Source organism: Lissotriton vulgaris, chromosome 9 (assembly GCF_964263255.1).
Source record: "Lissotriton vulgaris chromosome 9, aLisVul1.2, whole genome shotgun sequence".
Lineage (NCBI taxonomy): Eukaryota > Metazoa > Chordata > Amphibia > Caudata > Salamandridae > Lissotriton > Lissotriton vulgaris.
This window is the reverse complement of record NC_141697.1, coordinates 483,545,851-483,563,648: the sequence shown is the minus strand read 5'-3', so window position 1 is coordinate 483,563,648 and position 17,798 is coordinate 483,545,851. Positions and strand designations below refer to the sequence as shown.

At 44.5% G+C, this 17,798-nt stretch overlaps 1 protein-coding gene across 1 annotated transcript in view; it reads right to left on the bottom strand.

The window, feature by feature from the left end:
- The window catches only part of KCNH5 (potassium voltage-gated channel subfamily H member 5), an 815,449-nt gene that overhangs the window by 249,532 nt on the left and 548,119 nt on the right, over positions 1–17,798 (bottom strand). The window lies entirely within an intron of this gene.

The following is a 17,798-nucleotide window of genomic DNA, read 5'->3' as shown; positions in this document are numbered from 1 at the left end:
ATAATTCTCGATAGATGTGAAAAACAGACCCTTTTGTTGCTGTTTCTGTAGGTCCTGAAGATTCTACAATATTGAAAGTCTACATCTCAAGTTTACATATTTCATCTCTTCAACCTCTATATTCCCTGACGAAGGGTTGTGTTTAAACCCGAAATGCATTGGGATTTTTGACAGAAAGTTACGATTTTTTGTTATTAGCAGTAATGAAATAAGCTATGTAAATGGTTATCGTGACCTCATGAATAGCTTCTATTCACACAAGAATGTATGTGTAAGAAATTATGTAATGTAAATTTTGCACTTAACAATGTTATTTTCCTCTTAAAGAATATCTTATGTTACCAGAATAAATACAGAATACTTGAACAAACAAATGATAAGTATGTGTTTACACTTTTAAAAGGCTGATTGCCCTACAGCAGTGCCTCTAGTAGCTCAGGGTTTTCCTTGGGCTCATATTTACACAAATCATTAAATGTTGGCAGGACTTCATGTTTCCAGTTATCGCCTTTTTCAGAATATTTTATCAAGTAACTGACTACCTTATGTACTAAGCTCAATTTGAAAATAGAGGTGTACGCACAAGCAAGTTAACAGGTCGAGCTGAGCCAGAGTTTAGCCAAGGGCCTTGGCTTGGCTCTAAGAATATATGCATGAGTCGATCCATGAGAAAGTTTGGCCTCTACATCAGGCAAGCCGAATGCAAAAACATGGTGCAGTCTCTTCAATATTAAAAAAAAACGGAATTGCTTTTACTATACCATGCATGAGCGTTTCACTTTAGCGCATCTGAATATATAACTGCATAGACAAACATTTATTAAAAGTTTTTAAATCAGAACTTGGAAACAATATTGCCTCATCCCACAAATAGTAATGTAAACTGTAAACCATAAATGTGCCTGAATACTTAGAATAGACGAGTAAACATTATAGTCTTAAAACTCAGCCATGAGGTGCTCGTACATTACACATCCTGAACTCAAGCATTTAAAGGTGTTCTCATATGTTATATTAAAGAAAGGAGTCACTGTTAAAAAAACCTTATGCCCAGGATCACATAACTTGGACAAGCAGTGAAGCTGGTATTGATTCCAACAGAAGCGGCCCGTGCAGGTGAGATCGGTGGGGAGGGGTGTGGGGAGGAGACTCGACAGACGACGATAAGGGGAACAATATTTATTTAAATAATTTCCCCTTGTTGTCATCTGTGGAATCACCCCAAACCTGCCTCACCGTTATGGCTGAGATACCCGCCACCCCCTCTCAACACAATCCCCAAAGGAGGGAAACCGGAAACAGTTCTTGAAGTTTTTGGAAGAGGGAGGGAGTAACCCTCCCGGCCGTATTTATTAAAACAAAATTAAAACATTAAATCAACATTTTATATTATGTACAATTTCATTACCACATTGCGATGTTTGGCTAACCTTAACAGATTCTCTAATACAGAGGTTCTCCTAGCCGAACTAACATCCTACACACATTGACTTGAAATTATGAAATTGTACATCCTAACGTTTAAGGGCCAACGGCAAGGTCGTAACCGGTGTCAAGATCCCTAACCAGAAATACCCCCCCCACTTGTGAGGGGCGACAGCACTGAGGCGTACCTCAAGTGCAACTACCAATTTCCCTTTGACTTGACGGGGGCACCAATAAAACTCGACGCCACTTAAAGGTCGTTCGAGGACTCGTGTGAGGTATCTAGAAGGTAGCGTAGACCCCCCCCCCCAAAAACCCCGCACAACTTACCACATCTGCCGTCGCAGACGTCACTGGCCCCCGGGAAATTCCCCAGGAGGGGGCTGTAACCCCTCCTACACAGGAAGGGGCCTTGACCGCCTTTCCTTTTCTTTCGGCGACCCATCCTTAGAAGGGACCGCCTCCCCGTTGAGGGGCCAATGGCCACCTCTCCCGAGCGCTCCCATCCGTGTTGGGTGACGCCCACTCATAGGGATCTTCCAATTAGTGCTCACCGATCATGACCTTACCGCCCGACCAAAATAAATACGACAATGCTAACTAAATGACTAAACTAAAATCACAGTAGCAACTATACTTTCATTAAAAGCATGCTACCAATGAACACCAAAGCAGAATTTCTTTATTTGCAAAACGTACCACAAATCGACATTCTTTATTACATACTCAAAAACATCACGATAATACCACAACCTGTAAACGAAAATCAGAGTTATCCATCAACTTTATTCAAAACCACTTGCTGTCATCAGGGGCTGGTGGGTGGGTCAAAATTGGCTCTTCGTTCCGTCTCGAGCTCACGTGCAGCGAGGAGGTGCAGCTTCAGAGCACAGGAACAAGAGGATGCCTTCCGGTCTTGCGCCCCCTTTTATCCGTCTTCAGGGCGGGCGTAAACCCACCCCTGCCTGCCCCGAGGGCGTGGCCAGCCGCGTCAGTGTCTAGGCCAGCCCACTCTAGGGCGGGAAAAAGCGCGCCCCGGCTACGCCGCTTCGGGCATACCAGCCGAGACACGCCTCCCGCCCAAGATGGCTTCCCGGGGGGATCGTGGTACTCTGCCATACGTGCGGGGGGACCGAGTGGTCGCCCCTTTCCATATGGCTGAGATACCCGCCACCCCCTCTCAACACAATCCCCAAAGGAGGGAAACCGGAAACAGTTCTTGAAGTTTTTGGAAGAGGGAGGGAGTAACCCTATCGGCCGTATTTATTAAAACAAAATTAAAACATTAAATCAACATTTTATATTATGTACAATTTCATTACCACATTGCGATGTTTGGCTAACCTTAACAGATTCTCTAATACAGAGGTTCTCCTAGCCGAACTAACATCCTACACACATTGACTTGAAATTATGAAATTGTACATCCTAACGTTTAAGGGCCAACGGCAAGGTCGTAACCGGTGTCAAGATCCCTAACCAGAAATACCCCCCCCACTTGTGAGGGGCGACAGCACTGAGGCGTACCTCAAGTGCAACTACCAATTTCCCTTTGACTTGACGGGGGCACCAATAAAACTCGACGCCACTTAAAGGTCGTTCGAGGACTCGTGTGAGGTATCTAGAAGGTAGCGTAGACCCCCCCCCAAAAACCCCGCACAACTTACCACATCTGCCGTCGCAGACGTCACTGGCCCCGGGAAATTCCCCAGGAGGGGGCTGTAACCCCTCCTACACAGGAAGGGGCCTTGACCGCCTTTCCTTTTCTTTCGGCGACCCATCCTTAGAAGGGACCGCCTCCCCGTTGAGGGGCCAATGGCCACCTCTCCCGAGCGCTCCCATCCGTGTTGGGTGACGCCCACTCATAGGGATCTTCCAATTAGTGCTCACCGATCATGACCTTACCGCCACAGGCCGGATAGTTGACCGGCTATCCGGACCCCCCACAAAGCTCCTACCTAAAGGTCATGTTCTAACGTTTTTAACCATGCTAAGAAGTCTCCTATGAGTAACTCATTCCCCACCCGAGACAAATGCACACCATCCCCCAAATACATACTGTCATCATTAATACAGCCATGCGAAATAGAATGCAATGTCCTGGAACGGAACAACCTACTCACTTTGTTATTAAGCTTTCTAACAGAATGATTCAAAGCAGGAATAGAAATAGCCCCTCGCCATACCTTTCGTGGGATCATATGGGACCACGCAATTATGCACCCCGGAACTCTCCTCGCCAACCAACTTACAGTGGAAAGCATTGCCTCCAGGAGAAGTCGTCTACCGGTGGTGACTAAATCATTGCCCCCTAGATGTACTATGACTATAGACGGCGGTGACCTCGTCCGCCCTAACAAACCCTCGAAAAATGTTTGAAACTGGTCAATACAGAGACCGCCTCTTCCGTAGAAGGACACCCTGTACCCGTATTCCCCAGCTACGTGAATCATGTCACCTGCTTTGAATACGTCCGCGGCACGCCTCACGTATGAGTGGCCCACGACCCACACCTCCTTTTTCACAGCCGGTGATGTCTGACCGCTGGCCCGGTGTTGGGTCGACTGCATAGTCCGCCCCGCCTCGTAGGCTTGCGCAACTGAAAATCAAACAAAAACAAGAGGCGTGAGTACATCATTACAGCTTCACAACATGTGCAACCGCACATACCTCTTATAACAATTGGAGGACCAACGCCCCACTCTTTTTACTTGTTCAACATTAAGACCCCTAGCTGTAGCTTCTGTAGCAGCCCCTATCCGAAAGGAATGGGTCCCAAAGTCGCCCGGGTTCAAGCCCGCAGCGGCAATTGACATCGCAAGCACCCGCTGAAACTGAAATTTCGTCAGTGGGGTGGCGTCCGCGTGTCTCAACAAGGTCCCCCCCCATGATGCCACCCTTCGTGCTAGGTAGTCATCTAAACACTTTACCGGACACATGGAGGACCCGGGAATCCTGCGTATGATTATGCAGTCACCCATTCCACTCTGGTCGGTCTTGGACCTGACAAAGGAGACAGTCATTGTCTCTCCTCTGATCTGAACGTGTTCCTGGCACAAACCCCCTGTCACATCCTGTTTGTTCCTTGCCACTAGTTCGCTTACCCGCATCGCCCCATGAAATGCCAGCGTAAAAGCGGCTCGGAACAACACTGTCTCAAACTGAGATGAACATGTGGAAGGGAGTGTGGCCAACAACTGGGCCAACCTATCCAAACCTATCGGGCGCCTCTCATCTACTCTGCGACCCTCAAGGCGTTGCCACCCACGCAGCGCTTTCTGTACCACGAAAGACGCTGTCGGGTCCTGGATACCATGAGCCCTGGCAACAAAGGAAATGGCAGCACGATGCCTCTGGGCCGTAGCCACTGATTTCCCAGCCCTACGTAAGGACATCAGAAAATTCACTACCCATTCTTCGTGGCCCCAAAGCCCCTCTCTATCGGTCCCCAAAAAGGCTAAATAGGACCGAAACGCCCCTTCATATGCCTTCCTCGTCCTTGGTGCTAGACTCTCTCCCACGAGGTGACGAAGTTCGGGGCACCGAGAGACCAGAGAGCTTCGGGAAAGGGTGCCGGCTCTGGGTCCGCTGTGGGAAGGAAACCCGAGAAAGCCTGCATATGAAAACGAGACAGTGCATCAGCCGCCTGATTCATTACCCCCGGGACATGTTTTGCTCTGAATAGCACATTCAGTTGCATACACAGCAACACAATTTCTTTGAGCAGTCTTAAAATCAGTTTACATCGTGCAGCCTGGCTATTGATGCACTCGACCACGGTCATATTGTCAGACCAAAATATCACAGAGTGATCTTTGAACCCTTCTGGCCAGGTTCTCAGGGCCACCAAAATGGGGAAAAGTTCAAGGAAAGCAATATTACTTGTCAGACCATTGTCATGCCACCATGTCGGCCACCTTTGTGCCGACCATTTTGTGCCGAAGATGGCACCAAAACCTATGCTACCTGCTGAATCTGTCCATAGCCCCAGCTCTTCCGAGGACACGGCTGGTTTGTTCCAGACGACTCGACCATTAAAGTCCGCCAGGAATGCTAGCCAAATGCGCATGTCCTGGCGGACCTCAGCCGATAGTCTCGTGCGATGATGGCCCTCTTTTAAGCCGACCATAGCTTGGGCAATTGAACGGGAGAAGGGGCGGGCCATTGGTATAACCCTCAGGGCAACATTTAACTGTCCCACCAACTGCTGTAGTTGCTGCAGCGTAACTTTAGATCCATTTATACACACTCGCAGGGCTGCCCTGAACTTCAACACTTTGTCAGCTGGCAAACGAAAACAACCCTCACTGGAGTCTAACTCGATCCCCAGAAACTCGAGGCAAGTCGCAGGACCCACCGTCTTACCTGGTGCCAATGGCACACCAAACTGCTTCATTAACATACAAAATTCGGCCAAGGCCCGGCCACATTCAAGATCCCCGGCTGCCCCAAGGAACAGAAAATCATCAAGGTAATGCATTACATGTTGGAAACCCGTCTTCTTTGTGAAGACCCATTGTAGAAAACTACTGAATTTCTCGAAATAGGCACAAGATATAGAGCACCCCATCGGCATACACCTATCCATGTAATAATAACCCTGAAACATGAAACCCAGGAGACGCTGGTCGTCTGGGTGTACCGGGAGCAATCGGAACGCTGACTCGATATCTGACTTCGCCATCAGCGCCCCGGGCCCCAGGCGATTCAAAATGGCTACGGCCTCATCGAAGGATGCGTACCGCACCGAACATACATCCGGGTCTATTGCATCGTTTACAGAAAAACCACGTGGAGCTGATAAATTGTGAATCAATCGGAACTCACCCGGGTCCTTCTTGGGGACTACCCCTAAAGGAGAACAAACAAAATCCTGCACCGGGGGTACACTAAACGGGCCGGCGACCCGACCTCGAGTAACCTCTTTCCGGATCTTATCCTGTACCACGGTCGTATGCTGCAGGACCGACAGTTGATTTTTACACTTCTCCACACCCTGAAAGTCCCCTACCGGGATGCGGAAACCATACGAAAAACCGTTCCGCAGCACCCCAGCAGAAGTACGATCCGGGTATTCACTGAGCCAGGGAATCATCGCCAAGGTATCAATCGGGGTAGGTAAAGGCGCCCCTCGGACTATGTTAGACCTGTTTGGCGCCTCCTCTCCCCCCGTTATCACCCGTTTTGGCTCTGCACGTGGACTCAGGATGGGGCGACCCGCACCCACTACATTCATGTTTAAATTTACACGATCCCTGGGGCCTAGTACATTTACCTCTGTTGAAATTAAAGCATAACCCCTTTTTTCCTGTATTGCCGGCAGGTCTCGAGTAATCGTCGGTACCCGTACCTGAACGAAAGGGCGTCCCCCCATATTGGCGGGAGGATTCGCCAACATTACTTCCTACCAATGGCATTTTCAACATACCTGTCTCCTTCATTTTATCCCATGTCAAAGAATCGTAACAATCCCAGGTTAAGCTTTTATTATGCTCTTTAGCCTTTCTAAAAAGATTATCGTAGCAAAACCAATGGTTACCCTGGTATGATGTCGAGTACCCCATGATTCGCGACTGATAGGTCGGCAACTCGGCAAGCAACTCGGGCCTACGTTCCCCCAAGATCGACGTAAAGATTCCCCATGCATTGCCCCAATTGCCAATATTTTCATTCACTTTAAAGGCGGCCATTTTTACGCGCCAAACACTCGGATGCATGAGGTCCTTCTGACCCTTAACATGCTCCACCTCATAATGATCAACAAGCAAAGAGAAGATGTTCACATATTCCCCCGCCCAGATCTTCTCCTTAATTGCCAAAGGCACATGTTGACCTAACCTTTCTCTACGAGAGGGTGCTGACTCATCCCTCGCAATCGGCAATGGCCGCTTACCTGCACCGGACGCTGCCTCTGCGGTCGCAATCGTCCCTTGTGGCTTGTCAACTACTGCAACCGGTGTAGACACCTTGGCTGCATCCCGTTTCTCGCGCAATTGCTTCATCAGCGTCTGCGCCTCGGCAGCCGTGGCGCCCTCACTACTTTCGCCCAACCACGCTGCAAGTTGTGCTGCCAGCTCGGGCGGCATATCCTCATTGGACACCGGGGTGACCACCACGGGAATTGGGTTCCCCTCCGCCGGTACTGGGGTTGGCGCTTCAAGCGGGGTACAGGGAACCGGGACGTCTCCCCCAGCCGGTCCCCTCCTTGGCCTCTTGGCTCTCCCTCCTGGGGCTGCTCCAGCCGGCGGACGTTCCGGCCCCCCTTCCCCGTCTCTCTCCGCCACCCGCTTCTTCAGCTCGGTCATCTCCTTCATGAGGACCCGAACCATCTGTTCAGTCGTCATTCTCTTCCCACCTTTCTTGGGCATTTCTCCGACAGAGTATCTGTAAGACAAAAGAGAGATTACAACGCTCAAAATTGGCTCTTCGTTCCGTCTCGAGCTCACGTGCAGCGAGGAGGTGCAGCTTCAGAGCACAGGAACAAGAGGATGCCTTCCGGTCTTGCGCCCCCTTTTATCCGTCTTCAGGGCGGGCGTAAACCCGCCCCTGCCTGCCCCGAGGGCGTGGCCAGCCACGTCAGTGTCTAGGCCAGCCCACTCTAGGGCGGGAAAAAGCGCGCCCCGGCTACGCCGCTTCGGGCATACCAGCCGAGACACGCCTCCCGCCCAAGATGGCTTCCCGGGGGGATCGTGGTACTCTGCCATACGTGCGGGGGGACCGAGTGGTCGCCCCTTTCCATTTTACCTGCACAGGCCGCTCCAGGATTCCGGGTTATCTGGTTACACGTTTTACACTACTGCCAGCAGATGGGTATCTCTGTCTCTGCTTTCACTTCAGTTTTACACCACGGATCGCAGTTTGTCTTTTATTCTCAGGGCACAGTGAAAAACCAACACAGACACAGAAGATCCGACTCACGGCCCTCCACATCCAACTAATTAGTCAAGAATACATTTATTTGGAGGCTGTCCCACCCCAAACACCCACCTGAAGCTACGCCTCTGGTAAATTATTAGCTGCAAAACCCTTTGAAATCTAAAAATAATTTCGTGGAAGTCCACAATTCCAGCTCCCAAATAGAGGGAATACCTGGAAGTAAATACAATGATAAACAACTTGCCCAGAGGTTAATATTTCTGGTAGTACAAGCCATGAAGTGGGGGTGGAAGCTATCAATAGAAATAACCTTGAAACCCACACAACAATCCATGATATTGTCTGAATTCCAGCAGACTAATGAAAATGAGGAAAGGTGACCACAAAACCTGCAATCACCAGTTCTTTTTAAGAGCTCTCAACCAAATAAAAAAGAGAGTAATTAACATCATCGATCCAACCCGAAAGGTCATTAGTGCTGAATGTAAACTCATTTGCAAAGGGTAACGCACCAACCCCATTCCAGTAAAGGTTCAGCACTGCAATGCCACTTCCCTACACTCCTGTCCCCCTGTACTACCTGTTGTGGATAAGAGAACATCTTCGGGAAGAAAATAAAATGAAAACAGAAACTTGGGTAGTCATGATAGTCTAGCTTATAGCTGTGTAATACGGTCTTATTTTCAGGAACACAGACAGGCAGGCAACCTTTTTTCCTGAATAATAAATTCAGCATAGGTATTACAATGAACCAAAACGTTTCATTTTTTAAATGGTAAAAAGAGTTCCAGTCTTCCAGACATGGATTGAGCAATTAATGGGATGTAGAAGCCTAAAAGGGAGCAATATGTATTTCAATATAGCCTTCTATAGCATCTTTAGCTATACACCAGTGGCTCAAGCAGGTTGCATTAGTCAACCAGGAACGTGAGCTACCTACAATTATTGCAGATGTATATACTTCTACTGATTGCAAAATTATGGGAGCCAGACCCTATAAACCACAACTTGGCAAGCCTGGTTCCAATAAGGACAGTGTCAAGCAGATCCTGGGTTTGCTAAAAAACAATGGGACAAACCCAAACCTAAAGAAAAAGCTAGATTGCAAGGAGGTTCTCCGCTATCTCAGCCCACTAACCGACACTAGAACCTACTTGATCTCACACAGCTGAAACCACCTGATAGGTATCAGCATTCTGATACTCTTCCTTCTTGTACCTTTAAGGACTCATCTGAAAAACAATAAGAAAAGGAATGCATTATGGGTGCAGGCAGCAATAGTATGTAACACAGAACAAGGACTCACAAAGCTTGTCTGAAATGAAGATAAACCTCCACAATTTAAGCCCCAATTTCAGAAAAAAAGTTGAGGCTATTACTTCAAAATATGCCACAAACACTGAGAAACAGGAGGTAGGCGGTGACTCTCCTCGACAGCACTGCAGAAGTCACTATAGTGTGCCAGAATCTCCAGGAGTTTCTGGCAGTGAAAGTAAATGATCAATATGTTGCAGTTGAATCCCCAGACAAGCGCACAGCCCCTCCAGATTATATTATTTCTATATACAAATTGAGGATGGCGTGCAGTGCACCATTTGGGTAATATTCAGGGAAAGTGTAACATTGTTGTTAGATTTGGGGGTCTCTGGTTGGCACAGGTAGGTACTTCTGACAAACAGGGACCCTCTCCTCTAGTCAGGGAAAGTGGATTACACACCTAAAATAACCCCTGCTCACCCTCTAGGTTGCGTGGCGTGAGCAGTCAAGGCCTATTTTCAGAGACGTTGTAAGTTAAGCAGTTGTGACCACATACAGTAACCCAGTGACAACACTACAAATGTACACCACACAGGTTGTATATCAAAAATAGGTAGACTTTATATAGAGTTACCACAAGACCATCAACAACAAAAATACACACTATGATTACTTTAAGATGGTAGATTAAGCTTAGTTCAGTTCTTAGATGCGACACTCTGCGTCAATGTACCTTAAGTTGCGTTGCGCTTCCACGACAAGCAATGTCGCAGCAATGGGAAATGCGGCAAAGTTCAGATACAAAGAAATAAAGACGTGAAGATCTTCCAGATGCGGCACGCTTCTCTGGGATGCAAGAAGTTCTCGGTCCGATGGGTGGACTGCAGTGGGGACACCCTTACGATGCGACAGCAACAGCTCCAGCGGCGACACTCTTCTCCACGATGCGTGAAGCTTCCACTCGATGTGACAACTACAGCGGTGACATCCAAGATGCGACAGCAGCAGCTCCGACAGCGGCGCGCTTCTCGGGGTTGTGAGGTGCTCTTGGTCGATGTGGTGCAATGCGACAGTTCCAGCGGCGACACCCTCCTTCTCCGGAGTTGCGACGGCAGGCACAGCGACACGCTCCAACCTTGTTGCGAGACTCTTCTTCTGATGCGGTGCAGTGCGACAGCTCCAGCGGCGACACCCTCCTTCTTCTGAGTTGCGACGGCAGCAGCAGCGACGGCGACACGCTTCCTCTTCGTTGCGACATGCTTCCCTCTGATGCGGTGCAGTGCGACAGTTCCAGCGGCGACACCCTCCTTTCTCCGGAATTGCGATGGCAGGCACAACGACGGCGACACGCTTCTTCTCGTTGAGTCGTGCTTCCAGCTCCTTGAGACTGGCAGTTCCTCAGAAGGCCCAAAACAGCAGCAGGCGCTTCCAAAAGAACTCTGGGGAGCTGGGGGTGAAGTATGTTGTACCTGAGACTTCAGCAGGAGGCAAGCTCTTTTCCAAGCCCTTGGAGATCCTTCACAAGTTGAAAGCAAAGTACACAAAGTTCCTTTCTCCTTCCTTTGGCAGTAAGGCAACTAATGCAGGCCAATCCCCCAAGCAGCACTTCAGCTTGGGAATAGTCTCTCCTCAGTTTCTTCAGGTTCCTCTCCTCAGTAAAGGTTTCTTCTTGTAGTCCAAAGTGATCTAATTTCATGGGATCAGGGTCCCAATATTTATACCCAGAAATCCTTTGTTCTCTGAGGGGAGAAGGGCCTTTGCCCAGTCCAAACCAGTTCTGAAGCACTCTGTTTACCAGACTTCTCCTTTCCTTTCACAATGCAGGGCATGCACATCATACTCCCCACAGGAGGTGGAGCAAGCATTGTGGAAGGGAAGTACAGTTCTGGAGCACTCTGTCGACAGGACTCCTTCTTCTTCTTTCAATGTGCAGGGCACTGACATCAGCCGCTCCCCAGGGGGTGGTGTCAACATTGTGGAAGGCAGGCATAGCCCTATTCAGAGTTCAGGTGCACTCCTTCCTCCCATCTGAATGCAGATCTCTCTATTCACCACTGGGTGACTCAGCCTGTCTCCTGGAATTCCCCAGCCCTGTCACTCACAGAAACCAGACATAGGAATACACATCCTAGCAGAGGCAGGTTTGAATGGTTAGACAAGCAAATACCTACTTTCTAAAAGTGTTATTTGCAAAGACAGAATATAAAAATAAACTTTACTAAAAGATGTATTTTATTTTATTTCAGGCATACTAAACTCAAATTTCTACCATGTTCTCTGAGCCTGTTAGGATTATAAAAAGTAACAATTCTAACAGCCCATTCTGGCCTATGGAGAGCAGGTAGACTTGCAATAGTGAAAAACAAAAATGGCTGTAATTCACTATTAGGACATGCCACACACATCAGGGCTTGTCCTACCTTATACTTACAATGCACCCTGCCTTTGAGCCTACCAAAGTGGTGACTGATATGAAGAAAAGGGAAGGTTTAGGGACTGGCAAGTGGGTGCACTTGCCCAGTCAGCATGACCGTACCAGACTGCATGCAGGCTTTGAAATGGCAGACCTTAGACATATTTTACAAGGCTGCTTCTGTGGGTGGCACAACCAGTGCTGCAGGCCCACCAGCAGTATTTGGATTACACGCCCTGGCACACTCAGTGCACTAGACCAGGGTCTGACAAGTAAACCAAAGTAGCCAAACATGGAATCACTAATCCATACATCAATTTACAATAGGGAGCACTTGCACTGCAGCACTGGATAGCAGTGGCACAGTGCCCAAAGCATACAACACCAGCAAAAACACACGAGGCAACAGCAAAAAATGGAAGGGAGACCCATGCCAATGGTGTCAGGTCTAATAATTATCATGTGACATTCTCTTAGCAGTGGTAAATTGGCCTCAGAATTTGTACAAATATCCCCACAAGATGAGCATGTTCTAATACCATTATTTTCTGTGCTTATCACTGATGTAGTGAAACTAGCCTATGCTGCAGGAATAGGCTCTTTCACAATTCCCACCTTTATATTGCAATCATGTCGAGGTGAATAGGGACTCTCCTTATCATATAATAACCATACAGTCCGGCCCACAAGTGCATCCACAAAGCCCAATAAAACAGGATGCTAAGACACCTGCTATAGAAATTCTGTCACAATTCGAGTACCTGGTAGTAATTGAACCCTGTGTCTACCAAATGAATAACCCCCTTTTTCATGCTTAAAACCTGATCATTTGTATCATATAGTCTTGAACTACAGACATTTAAGTAGTCATACACGCACATTTTCAACAAAAAATAAACACCGTACAGTACTTGTAAAAAATATAGTCTATAAAAAATGTAACACAACCATGGATATTTTCAGTGGATTTTTCTTACAGAATATAGCACCAAAAAGCAGGATTGGACTACTTTCTCAGTGCTAGGCTTTCCATATTGCTTTACTCGACTCTTCATGGGGTATAAGAACAGTCCAGGACTGTTTGACGGCCGTATTGTGTCAATTCTACATGGTACTGACCCAGAAGAATTGGTCTATGTACATAAATCCGTATTTGTTAAGCGCAAACTACTCACCCTTACGGGTCTCAAGGCGCTGGGGGCCATTGTGGAAATTAAGTGAGCTATTGCCCGGAGTCACATGGTCCTGAGCTGAGCTGCCGCCAAAGCCAGGGATCGAAATGTGAACTCTGTGCTCCGAAGTCAGCGCCCTGTCCGCTGCACCACACCTCTCCACACATAGATGACATCTACCCGACCGAAAATTTGTTAAACCCACATTTGGAGAGGGTTGATTGCGTAATACTGTTTTTTCACAGAATCAGGCTACAAATTTAACTTGTGTCCTATTCTTAGGATACATACTTACCATGAGAGAAAAGCCTTGCGAGACACTTCTTAGAGATGTGTGCTCTGCTACAACCACCAAATACTACTAAGAAACCACAGTCTTTATTTGGATTCCTTAATTTTGGCAGAACGTACATACCTGATTACTAACAGCGCATTAAATCATAATAAGAATGAATTAATCCTGATTTTTCCAGTTTACATTTGCCATCAGACCATACGGAGTTACTCAGAACATCACAATCTGACTTGGGAAACATCCTTTACAACGCAACTTTTACAACGCACTACCATTACAATACAACTTTTACAACGCAAGTGCTTTTACAACGCATGTATTTACAATGCATGCCATTATAACGCAGATGTCATTACAACGCATGCCATTACAACGTAAGTATGTTTTTGGTACGTTTTTTAAAATAAAATTGTAATCTTTAAAATATTTATTTGATAATAATATTTAAGTAATAATTAAATTATGAGTAATGAGTAATTGCTTAATTTTTTTTTACATTAATAAATTTATAATTAAAAGATTAATGGTTTTATTAAAAAATATTTTAAAAAATAATACTTTAGTAATATTTAAATTAAGAGTAATGAGTAAATGTTAAAATATATATTTATTGAATGTTAGTTTTGAAATACAATTACTCAATTTCTTTAAAATTTTGATGGGAATGTTTATGGAATTTTTGAAAATAGTACTGTTTTATTAATTGAAAATGATGGATTAAATTTAATCATGAAGTAATTAAAAAAAAATTAAATAATGGGTCAAGATTATTACTTTTATTGGAGCCTATTAAAATATTAGAATAAATAATATTTTTGAATTTAAAATATATTTTAATATATTTTTCAAAAAATCATAATCAATAAATTTATATTTTATTTATTAATGTAATGTTTTTAAAAAATAATATCTTTAAATAATATTGAATAATATATGATAAAATATGAAAAATGTATAATATATTTCATAATCATTTTTAATTAGAGATTAGTGATTTTTTTATTTTTTTAAATTAGTTGAAAAAATATTATGGCAAAAATAAAACTTTTAAAAATATATATAAATGTAAATAAACATTTCTATATTGTTGTGTATTTTATAAATGTTACTAATATATGTGTAAATATTAAAGAATGACATTTTCCCACGCTTTTCCATTGAATTCAATGGAGAGTTTTGTCCTTTATTTATTTCCATAGTTGAAGTTAAGAGTCCCGCGGAACTACTTTGCAAGCTGTAAAAAAGGTACTTGTGACAAGTTTTGGATGGAAATGGCATCAGTATAGAGGTAAGTAGCATTTATCAATATTTTCTATGTCATTACATTTAATATAAAAACATATTTAAAATAATTACATTATTGAAAACAATGACAATAGGTCAGAGGGTCAGGTTTTGGCGTCTGGTCACTCTGGGAGTTGATAATCAACTGGTTTCAAAATGGTGTCTTGCTCGTATTTATAACTTTTTCTTAGTGTCATTATAATTTTGAGAAATACAGCATTTTTATGTGCTTTTTAAATCCTTTTATTTAATGTGGAAACTTACAATTTAAAATGTTGTTTTAACTTTCACGTTCCGTTTTTGCATCCATTTTGTAATTCGTGTTGTGGTTTTATTTTCATGAAAACAGTAGTAGGACAATTATTTCCTGTTGACTTTTCAAAATGGCGACTTTTCAAATGAAGATTGTTTGTTATTACCAATAGTAATTGTATTATTCTGCTACTTGTATTGGTTATGTTTTTTTTAATCAATATTAATTTGTTTATAAATGTATTTTTTTTTAAATCAGCGAGTACTTTTTTAAATGTAATTTTGTTTAAAAAGCTTTGCGTTTCGTTATATTTACGTTCAGTTTCTTCCCACATTTTAATACACTTCCCCACCCAAACCCCCTATTTTTCCTGCATCCCGTGCCAGGGTTTATTTTACAAAATTAAAAAAAAAAATCGTTTTTTTATGCGTTCAAAAGGTATGCGTTATATGTGATTTCGTTGTAATGGTACTTTTATATTACTTTTACTATTTCGCGTTGTAAAAGTATGCGTTGTAAAGTCAGGCGTTGTAAAGGTACTTGTGTTGTAAAAAATGTGTTGTAAAAGCATGTGTTGTAATAGTATGCGTTGTACCGTCATACATCCTCTGACTTGCTTGCTAGACGTCACTTACATGCACATGTAAATATAACAAACCTGGTCATCCGTATAGTTGCAGGTGCCATTGACTTTACTTGTCACCTTTACTGAAGGTGAACCAGAGCTGATTGCATATAATTCACATTTCTATTTCAATGTGTTTTGCATCCACTGAAAAAATACCAACTGTGGTGCAGATGGCTATAATTAAGGAAAGGCCACTTGCACAAGGGAAAAGCATTATTGTTGTTATTCCAATTCCGCCCTCACCAAACCCAGCATTGCAAATGCTTAATCCCTCCATCCCAGTTGGATACAATGGGAAACATCCTTAACAGCTATAGATATAGACTTCGTTTTTGACTTGTCTTTACATACACAAGAATTTCTACAATATGAGCATGTTTATCCCATGCCCAGAAATGTTTTGCCTCTTGAGAACTATATATACAATATTTATCCTGATGTTCTGCCCAGCCTGCTATAGAGACCAAACACCAATATTCAGCATAGGCCACCATTCTTGGTGTGATGATGGTCAACTCCAAATACAAAAACGTTGCACAAAGTCCATAGGTGGCTGTATTGTACACTTGGCTGAATTAAAAAACCTTGCTTCTTCCACTAGAATATACAAATCCTGAATTTCACTCACTGATAGTGTTTGCTTCATATTATTGTGTGCAGTCTTTTAATGAAAATTAGTGGCACCGGAATGGATTCAAAGATTCTAAAGGCAACAATATAAAGTATAAATCACTATGGGTGAAGGTGGCAGACCTACAAATAGGTTTCCACAGAGTCATGTTATGCATACATTGAGTAATCAGCATATGGGAGCACATGTTTTAGGGAATTTTTGGGCAAATGAACCGTCCAAATCTGCAGATTCGACTGCAACAGTTCCTATGATTATTTATACTCATACGATGGTAGATGACAATATACTGGCTGCCACTAATCCTACATGCAATGGCACTTCTTTACCTAGGGTCTTTCCAGAAAAGTATATTTTCCATTTAAGCTAACAGAATGTTCCCTTTGTACGATTACAGATGTTGGTGATCATTTGATTCTTAACCAAGACTGCAGGCTAGCAATAGTGAGGTGTTGCTTCTGCACATGCATGTGTGGCAGCCACAATTGTGTTACTACATCAACAAACGCTACTGGTGGCATCGCTTATATAAACAGGCCTAGAAATATGTTCTTTATTGTGACATTTGTCAACCAATTAATGACTCTACATTGGCAAGTCCAATGCAGACACACCGGTTGAATTCCAACAATCCTTTCAGCTGCTTTTTTTTGGACCATTCTAGACCTCTTAATTCAGATGGTGCATTTAAATGTATCCTATTTGCAGTTGATTCTTGCTCAAGATTTCTTTGGGTGTGGCCACAATGTTTGGCTGATGCTTGCACAGATTTGCAAGTCTTTATCAGAACATATGCATGCACTACATTCCTCTTGGGCCAGGGCCTGCTTTCATTTTGAAAGCATATAGGGGTTATAAGACAACCCTGGGTGTAGAGGTCCATTACTCTCCCCCTATCACTCTGAGCGAAATTCAGTAGTGGAGAGGCTGAACCATGACTTAAGGCAATCCTTAACAGATAGCGTATTAGGTTCGGGCATAGATTACTTCATCACCTATATGGCATACAACATGCACTTACAAATATCCCTAAATGATCCCTGAGTGGCCGGTCCTCACACAAGGTTCTTTTTTGCAACAAAATTTATGTTCAGGACCTTGGCCCAGACATCATGGCAGCAGCCACATCTTTTGACTTAAATGATCATTTGGTGTGTTACAGGCTCTGCAACACTTTCATGACGGCCAGGTTAACGAACAGTTGACTACGTAGTCTGCGTCTACCAGAATCAAGGATCAGCCAGCACATTGTGACTGGATTCCAAATTGGTGATCTCATTCAAGAAAAGGTTGCAGTCCTTGGCATTCAAGGTACAAGCACTGAAATATTGCCAGCACTTGCTGGTTGTAAAGACATCAGAGGGTTTTCCGTTATTTGATGGAGGTGTGGCTCTATGCAAATGAGGAAATACCTTTGCCTCTGCGCCTTTGCCTTATTACAGACATGGGCGCAGAGGCAAAGAAACTGCAGGGGGCACACTAACAGTGCGCCACCTAAAAGGTGTTGCACTGTAAATGCACTCACTAATAGCAGCCCTCTCGAGGGAGGAACCAGACATCCTCT